Below are 17292 nucleotides of genomic sequence, written 5' to 3' on the forward strand. Positions count from 1 at the left end.
GACACAGGGAGAATTCATGGGAGCAATTTTACATGTGGGGGTGAGGGGGGGGGGGTTGGGGCGGTAGGGGTGGGTGGTATACATTTCCACACATCACATGCACAGCTTGGTAAACCTGACTCTGCTACTTGGTTCATTTGCTTATTGACCATCCGTACTGCAGTGTACTAGGTGTGTTTCTTCTCCAAATGCTGCTCATTTTACATTTCTCAATGTAATTATTACCTTTAACTAAGTCCATCACAAGAATTTCTTCAAAACGTCTTATAATAAGCGCATACTGCACTTCAGACCCACAAACATATATTTAACAGGGTCTGTGCAGAATTATCTATGTGGAACTGGCTGTACAAATGGGTGATTGGAGATTGACATAATATAGAAACATACTCCACACTTTAAATGTGTTTCTTTAAAAGAAAAAACAGTCAAACAGAAGATTTAATCAAGCACTTAAGGTCAAGCACCTTCTTTAAAGTTAAACCAGCAATGCTCCACCAGGGACTCAAACCAGCAGCCACTGACTTACAAGCCCAGTACATAAACCACTGCACTGCACCACCACACACAGCGAAGGCAAGAATGGCAGTGAAACATAACACTAAAAGGCCACACAATAACTGGCGGGAAAGAGAAGGGGGGGGGGGTCATTTCTGCAGGAACCCCCCCCCCCCCACACACACACACTCCCAGGTGCACAGAACAGGAAATAGTAATCACCTCGAATTTTGACCCTACAGAGAGCAATTTGAACTTTTGTCTTGTCTCGCTGCGTTTCTCTATTGGAGCGACGTGTTAAGGGTAAGCTTGTTTGTGGGAACTGCTCCAGGGCGAGACTGAAAGACCAGTAAGGTGTTGGCCCCATTCAGATTACACGACGGCTTTGGGTAAAAAGGTGAAAACAATAGGCCAGAAGAACCCAGGGTTCACCGTAGAGCCTTCAGGCACTTTTTGTTAAGAGATATATCATAGGAAAGGAAATGCTAGCAAAAAAAACCCACAAAAATGACAACCTGAGAATCTTCATCCGCAAGCAGAACTCTTCTCACCCAATAGTTATTCTAAATCCTCACTAGGTTACAGTGAGGAGCCTATTCTTCTTTAGCAGCAATTCAAAAAACATCAAGTACTACAAAAGGTTTGGTGTCCAAACAGAGATATGAATTGACTTATCTTTGATTCATGATTCCAAAATGCATGATATTTTCTGCATGTAAAAAGAAAAAAAAAATCTCTGATTTGTTATATTAAATTTTCCAGGTCTAATTCATTTCGGTCAATTTCCTTTACACTATTTAGTCACGGTCTGATTAAACGTTCGCAGCCTTTCGATGTCCACTTCAGACTTAAAGTAAACATGTCTTTCGGCAGGGTGATGTATGGTTTGTTAAATTGGGGGAGATTCTCCTCAGTATGTGCTCTGTAGCTCCTGGTTCCACACTCTTACGAACAGAGAGGGGGCTTTTCCAAGACCCGGCTTCGTCCGCAGATCGTCCTTTCCCGAAAATGTGCTCGCGGCAAGGCTGAAATATCACAGGCGAAACACTCCTCTGAGAAGCAGACCCAAATCGCAATGCTGAGGCCGGAGGAGAGCTCCCTTTCACAGAGACGGTGTGCAGGCAAATCTTCTGCATCTAGACTTCACTGACAGTATTAATGTCACACAAACACACACATTTTCAAAGGCACAATAGATCCTGTCTGAAGAACTCCCACTACACCCGGCACTGATTGGCATGCCAGATTAGAAAATAGATCTTTATTTTAAAAAAAAAAAAAATAAAAAAAAAAAAAATATATATATATATATATATATATATTTCACAATGACATCCTACTCAGGCATGAAGTCAGCATCTGTCCTTAAATTTGACTTGGAAATAACTGCAAGTTTTTGTCTATTCACAAGCAGACAAGGTACATGAGGCATCATCAGAATGTACTTGCTCAAATGTGCTTTTGAAGAAACACGTGCATTTTCTAAAATACATTCCGGGACACATACTGGACCCAGCCCTGAATGTGCAGGTCTTTCCCACACTGTGAGCAGTATCATGAACTCTATCCGGTCCTATCACTTTTCCTCTGCAGAGAGAAAGTATGTGAGACAGGCCTACTCACGTGGCTCGCTCTATCAGAGAAAAAGCAGAGAAGTCCATGCTACAGTTATGGAGAAGCTAATGTGTTCATATTATTATTGTTGTTGTTTTCATTATTATTATTGTTGTTGTTATATGTGGCTATGCCGTGTATGGGCAGGGGTGGACAAAAATGCAATGAATATATTACAAAATAAAAAAGATGTCTCTAAATTTTGGGGTTTTTGGGGACTGGGGCATGGGCACGAGCGTTCCCGGGGACCCCTCTGCCGGCCCGATTCCAGCTGTCAGGCCCCAGCCAGCTACAGGGGTGCAGATCTACAACCCTGAGTCCCGCACTGGGACAGTGTCCAAGCCCCATCCCCAATGAAGCCTGCCCTATTAGAGAACCCAGGGGGTCCCACTCATTCCATTCAAGTAAACAAATCACTTCACAACATAAAGGCAGTTATAGAAATTACTGGCACTTTCAAAATACTTCAATGTGTTTTTAAAAATGCATGTATCCAGTCCACATTAAAATATATTGCAGTATGTTGTATGTAAGGGTGCTTCCAAATTCACTCTTTCGCCATAAGTTAATGCTAAACCACCCCTGCTTCCAAAACCCACTCTTTCACCTTGATAATCGGCACACATACGCATGGTGAAGATGCTCAGTTTTGAGCTGGCGGATATATAAAAACCAAGGGGACTGCCGTGCCCCAGCGCGATCACGACAGCATTCCACCAATCAGGTCACGGCACACGTTTCCCATAATTCCCTGATGGATTTTTATAATTGGGCAAGGAATGCAAATGATCGGGGTGTTTAGCATAAGAATGGGGCGCGGAGGTTCATAAAAGATGGGGTGCTCAGACAAGCCGTTCTCTCGTCCCTGTTTACAGTAGGACACAAAGTGCTATGCTACACTCCAACACGCTCAATAACAGCGTCTGGCTGGTCTTTGTTTCATAGTGCTCTGCTCCGTAAACAAACAAGAGGACCACTTAAACAGGCCTGCCGCATTCAGTCAATATCCATCCTGAATATTAACTCATATATAAAACGTGAGGCATTTTATTTTCCCTTCACAAACACAGAAGTTCAAAGTGTTCAGCAATTACAAAAATGAACTTGCCAAACTAGAACACTTGGATTTTCAACTGTTAATAATAATAATAATAATAATAATAATAATAATAATACACTGAATGATGCATATGTTATTTAAACAATGATAAAAAACAGTAAAAACTAAGTAATAAAATGAATAATCATTTAAAAGAAAGCTATGATTCACTGCCCCATTTGACTCTTTATCAAACACTGATGAAGACAAACTAAGATGCATAAAAGAACAACTAAAAAAACAGAGAGACATATAAAGGGAAAACAGGCCAGTACTTTAAGGGTTATTCCAGTTATGTGATGGTCAGCTCTCCTTGTTATTCGCAAAAATACACGCTGATGACGACTATGAATTAATATTCAATTCAAGGACCTGACAGGCCACAAAATAAACATCTTTTACAATGATAAGACTCTTAGTGCTGGTAGCAAAGAAAAGACACATATATTCCTTGTACTTAAAAGAGCTTTTTGTTTGCACTGGTACTCTTCAGTAGAACAGGGGTCCCGGCACGAATGCTTTTTTTCTCACAGCCTCGCAGACCGGCCCTCTTCAAGAAAACAAGGAAAGAAAAACAGGTTTGCATCTGTTGGGGATTCCTCTCCTCAACATTCATACACAAACAAAACGCCCGCCCCTTCAGCATCCTGTCTGCTAAATGCTAATCAGCACAGAGACTTTACAGAGAGGCTCGTTAGCATTCATTGCAAAGAGGAATTGCATGTGTACCAGCGACGGAACTACAAAAGGAACACAAAAAACAACAAGCCATCAATCTATCCTGGAATGATCCGGAACAACAAGTGTTTTCGTTGCTGTCATAACATCCCAGACTGCCCATGAGTTACCCTGCAGAAACATATCACGTGACCGCCATCAAAGTGTTTGTTTGTATTACTGTTAGAATTCCATTTCCATCTCTATTCATTAACGTGTTCATAAGTATGGAGGCTATAGGAAGTGGCCTTTTCACAGTAAATCAGCAACCAGGCTACACCCAAGAAACCAGGTGATTTGGGTTAATTGATCAATTAACAACAAAATGAGAAATGCCAAAAACCAGCGGACACTGCAGCTCTCCAGAACCAAGCTTCTGGACTCCTAAAATACTTCAAAATATATTCAAAAAATCGCTGTGAAATACCATAATAGCTATGTCTACCATATTTTCAGGAAGGTTTCAATATTCGCAGTATTACATTTCATATTTTATACATTAGATTCCATTTCTGTAAGAGAACAGCCAACCACACATGATAACCAACATGTCTGTGCACAGGCATCACAGCAACATTTCTTGAAAACTTGGAAAGAAAATGAAGAAAGATAAATTTCAGCTCTGCAGGAGTACTCTGATGCTATCAAAATAAATTAACACCAACTTTGTCAAAACACCAAATCTCAAAAAGGCAGGACACTTTCCCCCATTCACAGTCATTTATTTATAGACATAAGATACAGGTCTGTCCCACTGTTAAATTTTCACTGACTGCTGGCATCTGTTATTTCAGTTTTGGAGCAGCCCCGTTGTTTAGTGGTGCATTGCAGCAACGTTGTAGTGCTTTCATTCTTTCATTTGTTTTAAAACCCTTTCTTTGGATCTGCACCTGCGACGATTCTCTCACATGAGACAGAAATGAGCACAACTGCCTTTAAAGATCTCTGAGGAATTTTCTATATTTTTCAAGGGGATTTACAGAGAGAGTAAAAAATAAATAAAAAATGATGTCATAGAATTCCTCTGCAACGCTGACACCAAGCAATGCTAAGTGAGGTCCCGAAAAGCAATACCGGTTCAAGTGATTAAAACAAGATTAAGGATCGAACAGAGGGCCCAGCTTGGCCCTCAATTAACAGAGCAAGCCCACAATTTAATTAAAGCAGTGAATTAGGAGGAATACTGTCCCAGAAGTCAATGAGACCCACGCATGAACATCAATATATCAGAGCCGTGTGAGCGGGAACAAAGCTACATGCAGCCGGGCCCTTGAGCTCAGACAGCGGAGCATGAATAGCACAGCAGTGTGTTCCGCGGAGGCCCATTCACATGCTGAACAGAGGGCCCTGCATTAGCATAGACAAACATGCTACAAAGGGCTACAGCAAGCCGGAGGCCCGCGCTCAACGCTAGCCGCACACTCGGGCGCTCGCTTAAAAAACACTCTCACGGGCCGCTGCGCACACCCTCGAAACCCCACACACTGCAGCCTTTCACACGAGGACAAACACACATGCGCGCGCATACACACACACACGCACACACACACATACACAAACACACACACAATACACACACACATACACAAACACACACACAAAACACAAACACACATGCATGTACGCATACACATGTACATACACAAACGCACACACAATACACACACATACACACATGCGCGCGCACACACACACACATATACACACATATATATACAAGCATATGCTTAGAAACACTCTGAATCTGTACACCCTCTAAAAACACATTTCATACCAACACGCACACACACATGCACAAAGACACCATTTTATAACTGAAGAGCTGAAGTCCTGTGTCTCTACAGAACTAGAGAATGAAGTTCAAGTGCAGAGAACCTCCACTTCCAGGAACCAATCTGTAACCACGGCAACACACCAGCCTACGAGGTCTCTTCGAAATAGCACAGACCAGTCAATCAAAAGACAAGGAACTGAAAAGACAGAAGGTGATGCAGTCACATCTGTTGCCCATTAGGTATATCCCCAAGACACTAACATCCTGCTTCTTTGAACATCACATAACACGGATCATCCATCAAAACATTAAAGAGTGCCCCATGATTTGGAGATATAAAAGCTTCCATTTACATCTGAAACTAAATATTCCAACATAATACCTTGGGGCAAAAGAGAAGGTCAGATGACCATTTTGTCTTCATAAACTCAATGAAGAGTTTATGAAATAAAGAAGCCAGCATTGTCTAAAGAACTCCATAAGGGATCATGCAGTAGAATTGCATACGTAGTCCTCCTCACTGCTCAAAATGCAAACTGTAGGAACCAAACACACAACTGGCCCATTGTTGCGCTGCCTGTTGATATTACGAAACAGAGAGGGCTCAAGGTTTATGCATTCATGTCTTGGTCTCACTGAAGTGGCTCTGTTCAATCACTTAAATAACAAAAGTAATAAAGTCTTAAAGGATACAGTATAGCTCTCAGTAAACAGATATCCGCTATTGAGTGACAATGACAATACAGGCTTGTCCACATTCACCAAATCATCAAATCGTGTTCCCATCGCGCGGTGAGTTTAAAGCTACTTGTGTTACTTGTCATGTTACCGACTGCCATTGTAAAGAAAAATAATAACGCGTAACAGTCTGTAAAAATTAAGCACTGCTGGAGCCGTGACAGATTTTACAATGTGGAATTCGCGCAGCATTGTGGGAAATCAGCGGCGGAAGTCTCGGGAGTAATAAGTGACCTCGGGACCCTGTTATACCGCCGGGACAGGCTCTGCGGTTCCGGCACATTCCGGCACGTTCCAGCCCACGCCCGGGGCTTTGCATAGCGCTGACTGTCAGCGCCCACGCAGCGCGTGCACCAACGCAGTGCAGCGCCGCGTCGACACGTTTCCGTCTCGCAATCTTATGGAAACGCAACTTACCGAAATAACATGCTTACGTCGATACGAATGATAAATACTTTTTCCAATAGCTGTACTCGATTTGCTTAAGTGCACACCAGTGCATCATACATGCGCAGTGAAAGAGTGGGTTTGGAAGCAGAGGTAGTGCAAAAGTGCATTTGGAAGCACCCTTAAATGTGAATTTTTAAAATAATGCAAAAAAATACATTTCGTATCAGTGCTTGTATATAATGAAGAAGAAAAAAAACACTGCGATATCTGAAAATTATAGCACAGACCATTATGGCACGGCTGAATTCATAGAGGACCATGCAAGGGAATCACCTTTCAGTAGCATCAAGTAAACAAAACTTTACGGTTCAGACATTTAGTACAAACCCTCAGCTGGACTGAACATGAATGTTTGTTTGGGAAACGGTTGCGCTGTCACTTTAAGCCCAATGAGGAGCCGCAGCGCTCCGTGATCATTATTAGCGTTATCCAACGCTAATAAGCAACAGCGCAAAAACACTTCAGGAGGAAGTCATTACTGTTGAAAAGAAAGGAAATCACGATCTAGATAAAGCTGTTACTGTAAGGCGGACGGAGAGAATTATTACTGTGGAAATGTAATATGAGTATATGCTTTGGCTGGTCGTATAACTTACTGAAAAGAAAACGAAGAGAGGAAACACAGTCCTTTAGATTAACTTTATATTAACTGTGGCGTGCGTGACGAGAGTTATGTGTAGCCTATAAATTATGTTTTTTGCAATATGCGACCTCAGTGGTTTATCCACTTTCGCTAACCGCAATTGCCCATTTGAACCGTCTGCAACACTCGCGGGCGGTTCGTTTACGCCGAAGCTGTCCTACTATAAAGAGTTTGTATTCGCTCTCTTAGATCTCCCTATGCATGCATGTAATAGAAAACCCTTACAGTTCTAACGAGTGGTGATTTTCCACCACATTACCATTGTAATTTAAAATGTATTCATTTGAATTGCAAAGGAAGCAATTAGCAGCTCTGTGGCACGGCTCTTCCCTGGGCTGGATCTGACGCTACCTCCAATTTCTAATATAATTTGAAACACGGTTTCCGTCGTCCATCTGTTGAGAACTTGATCCGCTCGCCAAAGGATCGTGTTACAGGCAGATTCTTCACCTCTTCCGTCTTTGCTTAAATGGGTAAACATGAGATAAATGCGGTCCATACCTTTCAAAAGCCTGACAATATGCAGAATGCGCATAAACTGCACTTATTCTAGTCCATATGGTGAATGCATATTTTCATTATGCCGGGTTTATGACGTAGGCATATGCATCGTAAGTAGGTTAAAACACAACGAGGCAAAAGGAGCACAATAACATCTGCCTCACGGATATGGGCTCCCACTGCTCAATTAAACTAAAAAAAAACCGCTCAATTAACTAATGCAGAACATGGGGAGACAGTGTTTTCCCCTACCAAGAATGTCTGGTGCTGATGCTAGACATTTTAATGTTTTAAAAGTATATACAGTATATTCCATAACAACACTAAACAAACTGGTAGCTTTCATTCAGCAGAATGTCATATCAGCCTCGAAATTGGTCTAAAGATTTTGTCATTGAGCTGCACTGTAAATCTGATAACCCTTGCAAAACCCATGCACTGCTGTTGGAAAAAATCCTAGGGATGACACCAGGAGAGAGGCTTGTACAATCGGCTACTGGCCACCCGCGCATTCCCAGCAGAGACGAGCGCAGCCCAGGTGCGCTTGGCAACGGAGCAGAACACTGACCAACGCACGCGACTCACGCCCAGGCATCCAAAGCAAATCAGAAGCAATGGATGGAAGAGACGAGGTAGCCGCTGTCATGGACATGTTGAGAGATGCAAGGCCACTAGTTAGCCCCAACAAAAAAACTGGAAGCATTTCTGCTTTCCCTCTGTCCATCTGTGTGTCCCCTCCACACACGCCTTTCTCTGTCTCTCTGCCTCTCCTTCCCCCCTCCCATTCCCAGGAAATTCAATTAAACCTCTCTAATATCCTTATTGTTCCACGGCCTAACCTGCCTCTGCTGGATCCAGTCCTACCCCTGCAGGTGTGTGTGTGTGTGTGTGCCTGTTTGTGTGTTCGCAGTAGAAACAGTTTTCTCAACTATGCACTATGCCAATACTGGGTGTAAAGCAACATGGCTGCATGAGAATCAGCTAATTAAAAGCCTAAGAATCAGCCAATTAATGGCATGAGGATCAACCAATCAAAGGCCTGACGATGCCTTCTGAGGACAAAATACAGAGGAAACCCTCAGGTGATGGTCAAACCCACTGCTTTAGCCTTTCCTTCACTCCTCCATTCAGAGAGCAGGTGAATAGAAATCAATTCTCCTCCACTGCTCTGTTAAAGAAAAAGCCAATCGATTTCAAGAACAAAAAGCCAACAAACAATACTGTCTTAGTGCTGGGAAGGGCTGCCTGCATCGCACACAAGTTAATCTTCTTGACACACTGTTCATTGTCTTGACACATTCAATCTGGACCGAAAGAATATTAAAAAAGCAACAGAGTTAGTTCTGAAACCACACAAATGCTACTATAGGGCCTGAAATTTCAGATAAACGGTGGACGTGTTCATTTGCGGTCAATCTATTCTTGCTTCTGAACTCCATTGATGCAAAATGATGAGATCACATGAGGGGTGTGTTTCAGTGGCTCCTGCGGTGTAAAAACAGATTGTGGCTCTTGGCGCTGGCAGAAAAAGCCCTATTTGAATGAGCTGGGGTTAAATTTGCTTGAGAGATGACTGTACGATTCATAAACGAGAGCTGGACTCGGGTCTCCGTATGCAAAGATCTGCAAACAGCTCAAAGGGCAGAAGCTATTCAAATGCAGGGTAGGCAAATGTAAACATTATTTGAACAACAACCCACTGAAAGTCAACAAGACATATATGGTTTATAACATTATTATTAATATACTGCATATTTTTTTATAATAAGAGGCTTATTATAAAATGTTTCATATACATTGTCATAACATATTTTTAGAATAAAATTGTTTTATAAATATATTATGAGATTAATATATAATAGATAATAGTTCACATTCTCATTAACTTCAGTGAGTTTTAGAGGAAGCTTCATAAGAACAGCATATTACTTTTACCTACATTATTCACTTCTCTTACTGCAGTCAGGAAGAGATTGAATGGGGGGGGGGGGGGGGGTTATACATGCTACTGTGAATCCCTACGCCCAACCCCCACCCCCCATGTCATGGATGTCTTAGTCTAGCAAAACATCCCCATGGATTTGTAACATACACCCTGCACCAGACCCATGTTTGTGCAACTCTTCAGAAGTACGTGCACATCTACAGCATAAGAGAAGCATTACTAATTTTACTGCCTGTGACTGATGGACCTTGTGCTGCTCAGATGACACGGTCGTAGAGAAACGTGACCAGGAGAATAGGACGCTTCTGATGTCCTGACACATCTTAAGCTCAATCACATGGAAGAGCCATCGACCCTACGCACGCAAGAAATACTCGCCGACCCGTGTTTGACCTCTTTGTGAGCATGTAGGCAGAACTCAGAAAACAGAAAACTGATGCCATTTTAGTATTGGAAATCCATGACAAGTGGGCTGATAAGATCATTGCACATTCATGAGCTTATTCAAGTTATTTCGGCGGTAGTGTCTGAAAATGGCATTAAACCTGATTAAGTGGTGCCGCCGTCTAAAACTCATTTAGTGAAAGTGACTGGCTTTCACTGTGCAATCATGTCATTGACAGAATGAAGCTAGCCATCAACAACCCCCTATTAATACATTCTCAACCTGCTTCTTCAATAACTCTCTTCTCTTACGTACCCAGCTGCTTCACTGACCACTCTACTCTGTATCATAGGGAAAGACACAGATACCACATTTGCCTCTACACATAAGTGCGTATTAGAGAGGCCTATGGTACTTTTAACATTTCCCTACCCCATTTAGTGTTCAACCAGGAAAGCCATTAATATCAGTTGTCCATGGAAGTCATTAGATGCAGCTCAGAAAGACATATTTTCAGGAAATAAAACCTATTATCACAAAAAAACATGGCGAGCAAATTGTTCATCTCATTGGGTGCTATTTTCAGTTATGCCCGTACCACACTGAACTATTTTCCACATATCGAAAAAGCAATCATTGTTGCTTTATAAAGTTATTTCAGTAAAAAGTACAAAAGCTAGGTTCTTCGTAATGGTGAATTAAGCTGACCAAAGCAATAGTATGTCTCTTGTTTTAATACTTTCTTGGACAACAGTTGAGTTCTGTGATTTCCGGTATATTGACAGTGGCTAGACAGACAAATAATTGTTCATAGGATAAGTTCATGGAGAGCTGCACAGAAGCATTATCGGTTTTGGTCTTTTCCTAGGATGTGTCGACGATACAGAAAAAAAGGAAATTACCGGTGTTATCCATTAAGGCCTCTGTACTTTAATACAGCTCACATATCAGTGCCTGTCCAAAAGCAGGATATGGGCTCAGTTAGATTCCCTGTTGGCTGGATACTGCCATGATTACAAGAGGATGCAGTCAGAACATTAGACCCCCAACTTACAGCTACTGAGACCAAGCAACGTGGTTTCAGTTCAGTGCTCACCATCCATTAACATTGCATTACAATGCATTTATTTTGCAGATGCTCTTATCCACTGCGACTACCAAAAGGAAAATAACATAAGTGCACCCATCTGAGTTATACAAACAACAATGATGTAGACCCAGCTACAGCCATAAATAATCGACAGAAACTTTCACATGCTGTCCAAATGCAAAGTGTGCGTTTTAATCTTTTCCTATCCTTCACTGGACTGGCCTGGACTGGCCTTCACAGCGCGTGATCTCCACGGCCCCCTGTCCCATCGCTAGGTGACTTTCAGCGATCAAATTAGCCAAACAGCTGTCTTCAGCGCTGAGAAACAGAACACAGATCTGAGTCAGCAGGCACTAAAACAGCCTTGGAGCACTTATTACCCCTGATGTCCGAGCGCAAACGAATAGCAGGTCATGAATATTTCAAAAATGGATCTGGGAGTCATTGGGATAATGGCAGATTTACTGAGAATTGCGGGAAATAAAATGTAATACCAAGGCTATGTCTGTTGGAATTGCATGCAGCTAAATGGAATATCACTTACAGCCTAAAATAATTTCAACATTGTGATCATCTCTGCAAAAACCAATATAAACTGCTTTGTTTTTGCCTGTTTTTTTTTTATTTGAAAAAAAAGAAACATTCTCATATATTTTAACTGCATCTTCCAGGAGAGTGGCAAAACGTTTTCCTTCTGAGGACAATTCCAAGGTAGTCTGACATTGGAGGCCTGATATCCCAACATGCATTTCAAACAGGGTTGAACCTTGACTCCCCTCATTTGTATTCTGAGACAGTGTCGCGCGGGTGTGTTTTGTATTAATGAAATACTGCACCTGCACCTCGGCGGTGGTGGGGGGGGGGGGGGGTTTCACGGTGATATATTACTGTTTCTCCCCCACCAGACAAATGGATGTCATGCATACCCAGCTCCTCAGCTTTATGCCTACATTCAATGCTCTTCTGTATGTTTATAAGATCCAAAGGAAATTTACAAGGGTTTATAGAAAGATATAGAAAGGAGTGCTCAAAGGTGAAAAAAAATTGATCCAAACATAAAATGCTGTAGATTTGGATCATCTGAATTGTTCTATGGAATGGGAAAGTATCGATCAATGCAGCAGAAAGCCATTGATAAGCCTATTTATAATCCTGATTCAACACCAATTTTATCATTCAATCCTTTTACATAAACATGATCAGAAATGCCTTGTATTCTTTTTAACACTGTATAATAATGATAAGCATCCTTTTTAGCTAGTTTCTTTAATGTCATAATAGTATTCTGTAGATCAAGGGTGTCTTCAGTAACAAGTTAGAATCCTGACTTCTACACGCCAGTGCTGTGGCACAGCATGCCAGAGCCGGATTTGAGCTGGCAGCTCTGACACGCAGGCCCATCTGTTCACCAGGTCAGGAGAATGCAAGGCCCAGAATATTCCTCAAGGTGAGTTCACAGAGTTCTGATGTCTGTTATCACTGGATTACAAATATGCTACGCATAAGGCTACACTTCTGTCAATTTCCTGGTGTGATTTTATATTATAGAAAAGCCCACTGTCAGCCAGTCCTTGTTTATATTACAGACATATCTATATACTGACCATCACACACTTCATATTACTGACAAAACAGATAACCCACCAACACACACTGTTTATATTATGGACAGAACAGTTCACTGACTACCACACACTTTAAATTACAGGCAGAACACAACACTGACCACTACATACTGTTTATATAACTGACACAACTGCACAGTGACCACAACAGACTGTTTATATTACTGACACAGCAGCTCACTGACCACAATAAACTGTTTATATTACTGACAGAACAGGGGAATATCTCACGAAGCAGGACTAGCAGGATAAACCCAGAACAACTCTTTTTGTTTCAGTCCATGTTCCAGATTTGGGAGGGGTCCAGGTTTTACGCAGCATAGTTATCCAGCTAACTCATGAATCCTGCTTTGTGAAACAGGGCCTGACAAATCACTGACCACCACACGCACACACTGTTTATATTACTGACACAGCAGCTCACTGGGAACCTTCCTCTGGATGCCACCTGGAATGAGGGTGACTCACTGTGTTAAGCCACAGCCCATCTCCGTTATTTCCACTCAGTGTCAAAGCTCCTAACTCCAGACCTTCTGCTGAACTTTGACCTTACTTTCTGTGCAAGATTTATGTCCCGAAGATACATAACACACACTGTGACGCGCAATTCTGTTTCCTAATGAGCATCGGGATCTGTATCAGAGCATTTAAGACCAATTCAATGACCAAGCAAATGTTTATGTTCCCAATATTATTCCTATTTCTGAAGTCAAAATAAGACAGTGAGAGAAAGCGAGTGGTAGACAAATGACCCGATTCATGCACAAAGCTGGCCAAATCGAAAAATAAATAACATGCAACAATCGTAACAAACCCTGCTGAGTTCATTCAAAAGTTCTTGAAAGAGAATGCATGGCTTCTGGCCATTCTGTCTTATTAGAAAACTGCCTTGTATTCATTGAGAGAATCTAATCTACTTTTCAACTGTTGCTCAGTCCGTTCTCATCACAGAAACCCCATTAAATGATTTCAACAGTGGGGAATTTAATATTGACATAAAACAATCCCTTTATCCAGTTACTAAACAGAGATGCATGAAGCAAAGGAAGTTGTTTGGCTGATTTTATCTATTTGCTTCAAAGAGGTTTTCCAGACCTAATTTTGGCACAATTAGAAACAAACGACAGCTTTGTAACATTCTGTCAGCGGGGGATCAGAATATCACGGGCTTAAAGAATGCACTTAAATCTGTGGTAACAAATTATTTCGACTTTTTAAACAAACTTATCCAAACCCTACCTTTCCCACAAAACACAAAACCCCAACACTGAGATTGTTTTAAAAAAGGGGGCGGGGCCATGAAAGTGTGAAAGTGACCAGAACAGTGTAAACACAAACCCCTTTTCACGGGATCGGGGGGTCAGGGCTGGGGGCTGAAGATTTCGGCGCACAAAAGATTCACGCCTGAGCGGGTTTCAAACCACCCAATCAGCTCCTGTCTCTTCTCCTGATTCATATTCCTGATCTCTGCCCACCCCTCAGTAAGACTATTCAAGACCTGAAGAGGCGGGGCCTAGTTCAGAGGGTGGAGCCGAGCTCAGGCGGGAACCAGCACTCATTGGCCTGCATCACTGACCTCAACACCCCTGACACTCAGACTGACCCAAGGTCTTACACTTAGCGCCAACACCTCAGTCAGCATTTCCCCTTAATTTTCCTATTTACTGACGCAATCCACACATAAATGCAAGTGCCAAAACAAACACAAATGAATAAGGCTTCTGCTCAGATTCAGCCAACATAGTCCTTGAAAACAAGGTGTGGACTCTTTAGCTAATCAGTGACTCAAGGGCATGCTGAAATTCACTGAAAACCAGCCAATCCTGTGACCCTTCAGGACTGGTGTTTGATATCCCTGACCAAGCCAGTGGATCCTTTAATGGGTAATGCATCTGTCTGTGGAGCTGGAGAGAGACCAGAGGAGACCGAACAAGCCTGTTATATGACTGAGCTTTTTGAGACGGACAGTTTGCATGCAAATTAGAACCAACAGCCCAAAATATTTTAAATTTATTCAGCCTTCAGACACATTTTTCTCCATCTGCTGAGGACACACGCATCTCCTTCACTTTAATTCACTCAGGGGCAGTTCACAGTGGGCCAACACCTGCCACCTGAACCTGTCAATCACACCTGACACTAGCCTGTATCCCGAACCAGCCCATAGTTAACTGACAGATGCAGAGCAGAAACAGGACTCTATTAAAAAAAAAAAAACTTTGAAAACCAATGAAACTCTCATCAGTTAAACGAGGAGCACAAAGTCCTTCAGCGAGGAGCCCTCACAACGCGCCTCATTGTCCACGCAGTCCATTTGGCCCATTCAGGCAACATCATCAACGGCACAGACACTCATACAACTGCAGCTCCCATGCATAGCGAATGCTTCTGACAGAGGCGCTATTCACCCGGTCCCCGGGGACTCGCTGTCAGAACGGGCCAGATAAATGCCAGAATTTTTTATATTCTTAAAAAAAAAAAAATCCCCCCGCTCGAGCTGTTTGTGAACAGAATGTGCCCTGTGGTTGGTTTCGGGGTTGCGGCCAAATCTTTCCTCTTTTTTGAATCTGTACATGAAGGAAGCATAGTGGAAATCCACTGGGGCAGGGGGCAGGGGGAGGGGCGTGTCGTTTGAAGAGCATCTCAGTGATTGACAGGCCTTACCTGTGTGGGTCCACTAACACCCTCTGTCCTCCACTGGTGCAGTCCTCTGTCTCTACCGGACCGCTTGGGTTGGCTCTCTGTCCTACAAAAAACAGAAAGTTACTGTTTATTCAGTTTTAACACAAAATCATTCATAAAAAAGGTTTTGGAGGATTTTAAAAACGGTCAATTCGGCCTGCCAGTCAACACATGGGGCTGAAATAAAATTCACCCTGGTCACATTTTTCTCTGCGCTGTCACTGAACCAGACCTGGGTCAAAATCATATTAGAAATACCTGTAATTCTTCAGACCTGTGACCTCTGTGAGAATTATAACAAAACCTGTAACAAACAAAAATGTATGAATCCTACAAAAGAAAAAAAATAGCGTACAGGTAAAAACAGATGTTTACACTAATACTGTCAGTAATATACAGGAATTGTACTAGTGTATAAAGGGTTAAAGTATTTCAAATAACTATTTGAAATTATCCACACTAGTTGCTTGCCAATGACACTAGGGTAATGTTGATTTAGAGGCTCACGCCACGAACACCCTGCTGAATGGAGATGTGTGTTAGGCAAACATCAGAATGTCGGTGACAAAGTGGCATTGGGAGTGAAATAGATTGCAGGAATTCCCTATGAACTCGGGAAAGAACATTCTGGAATCTTGGAAGGCACAGCTCGTAGAGGGGAGGGGGAGGAACGACGGTGCGTGTGAACGCATTCTGCGCGTAATTCCGGTGAGAGACGAAGCCACTCTAACCTCGAGAGTCCTTTCATACGGGCGTTAGAGTGAAGAAAAACACATTTCTCATACTAAGGACTTACGTTGACCTTAGTCTACTCTTTTCTCTCGTTTTTACATCCTTAAATTTTTCCCAGGGAATACCCCTTTATGATGTCCACCGCTCGTCCTTGACGATGCCACTCAAGGTGGGTTTTCTTTTACCCCTCAAAATCAAAGCCAGCCTGCTATGCCATGTCTGAAATTGATAGAAAAAAAGATGAAGAAATCTGCTTGGTGGAACAGAAATCCTTTTCTTTAGACATGGAAATAAGATGTATAATTCAAAAGCAAAGCAAACCCGTGTCTGCAAAGGAGTGACATGTAAGTAGGAGCATATCTCATCTCAGGGACCGGATTGGGCTTCTGTCAAGACAATGCGTGAATAGCTTTTCCCCAGATTACCGTATCAGAAGAACCACTCAAAATCCTTCAGACTGATGCAGCATATCAACTGTTGTCAAAGGATTTACACTGACTGCGTTCCCAGAGGATATCATCTGAACTGACAATATAGAAACGTATTGCGTAATAGGAAAATAACCATAATTCAATGTCAGAAACGCATTGAAACCATTTTTCGAAAATGGAACCGAAAACCGGTACTGTGGAACCAGGAAGTTGCTCTCTGATTAAACATCATCGCCCGAGAGCAACCAGGCTCCTTCCGTCAAGACGTCAACAACAGCTGTTCTCGCTCGGACGGTGGATGGCGCAGAAACGCGCGTCCAAGTATCCCCAGCGCCGGCCAGAGCCCCGCGCCGTTGCTATGGTGACGG

At 42.4% G+C, this 17292-nt stretch overlaps 1 protein-coding gene across 13 annotated transcripts in view; it reads right to left on the reverse strand.

Moving 5' to 3' along the window:
- LOC118232405 (neuronal cell adhesion molecule-like) overlaps positions 1 to 17292 on the reverse strand; it is a 76856-nt gene that overhangs the window by 32816 nt on the left and 26748 nt on the right. For 12 of the 13 annotated variants that reach the window (XM_035427374.1, XM_035427375.1, XM_035427378.1 and 9 more), the window contains exon 2: positions 15744 to 15825. The gene's annotated coding sequence lies outside the window, so the exon portion shown is untranslated. The remainder of the gene's footprint in view (positions 1 to 15743; positions 15826 to 17292) is intronic. The other variant, XM_035427373.1, reaches the window with a different exon arrangement.

This window comes from Anguilla anguilla, chromosome 7, assembly GCF_013347855.1.
Source record: "Anguilla anguilla isolate fAngAng1 chromosome 7, fAngAng1.pri, whole genome shotgun sequence".
In the NCBI taxonomy this organism is placed as follows: domain Eukaryota; kingdom Metazoa; phylum Chordata; class Actinopteri; order Anguilliformes; family Anguillidae; genus Anguilla; species Anguilla anguilla.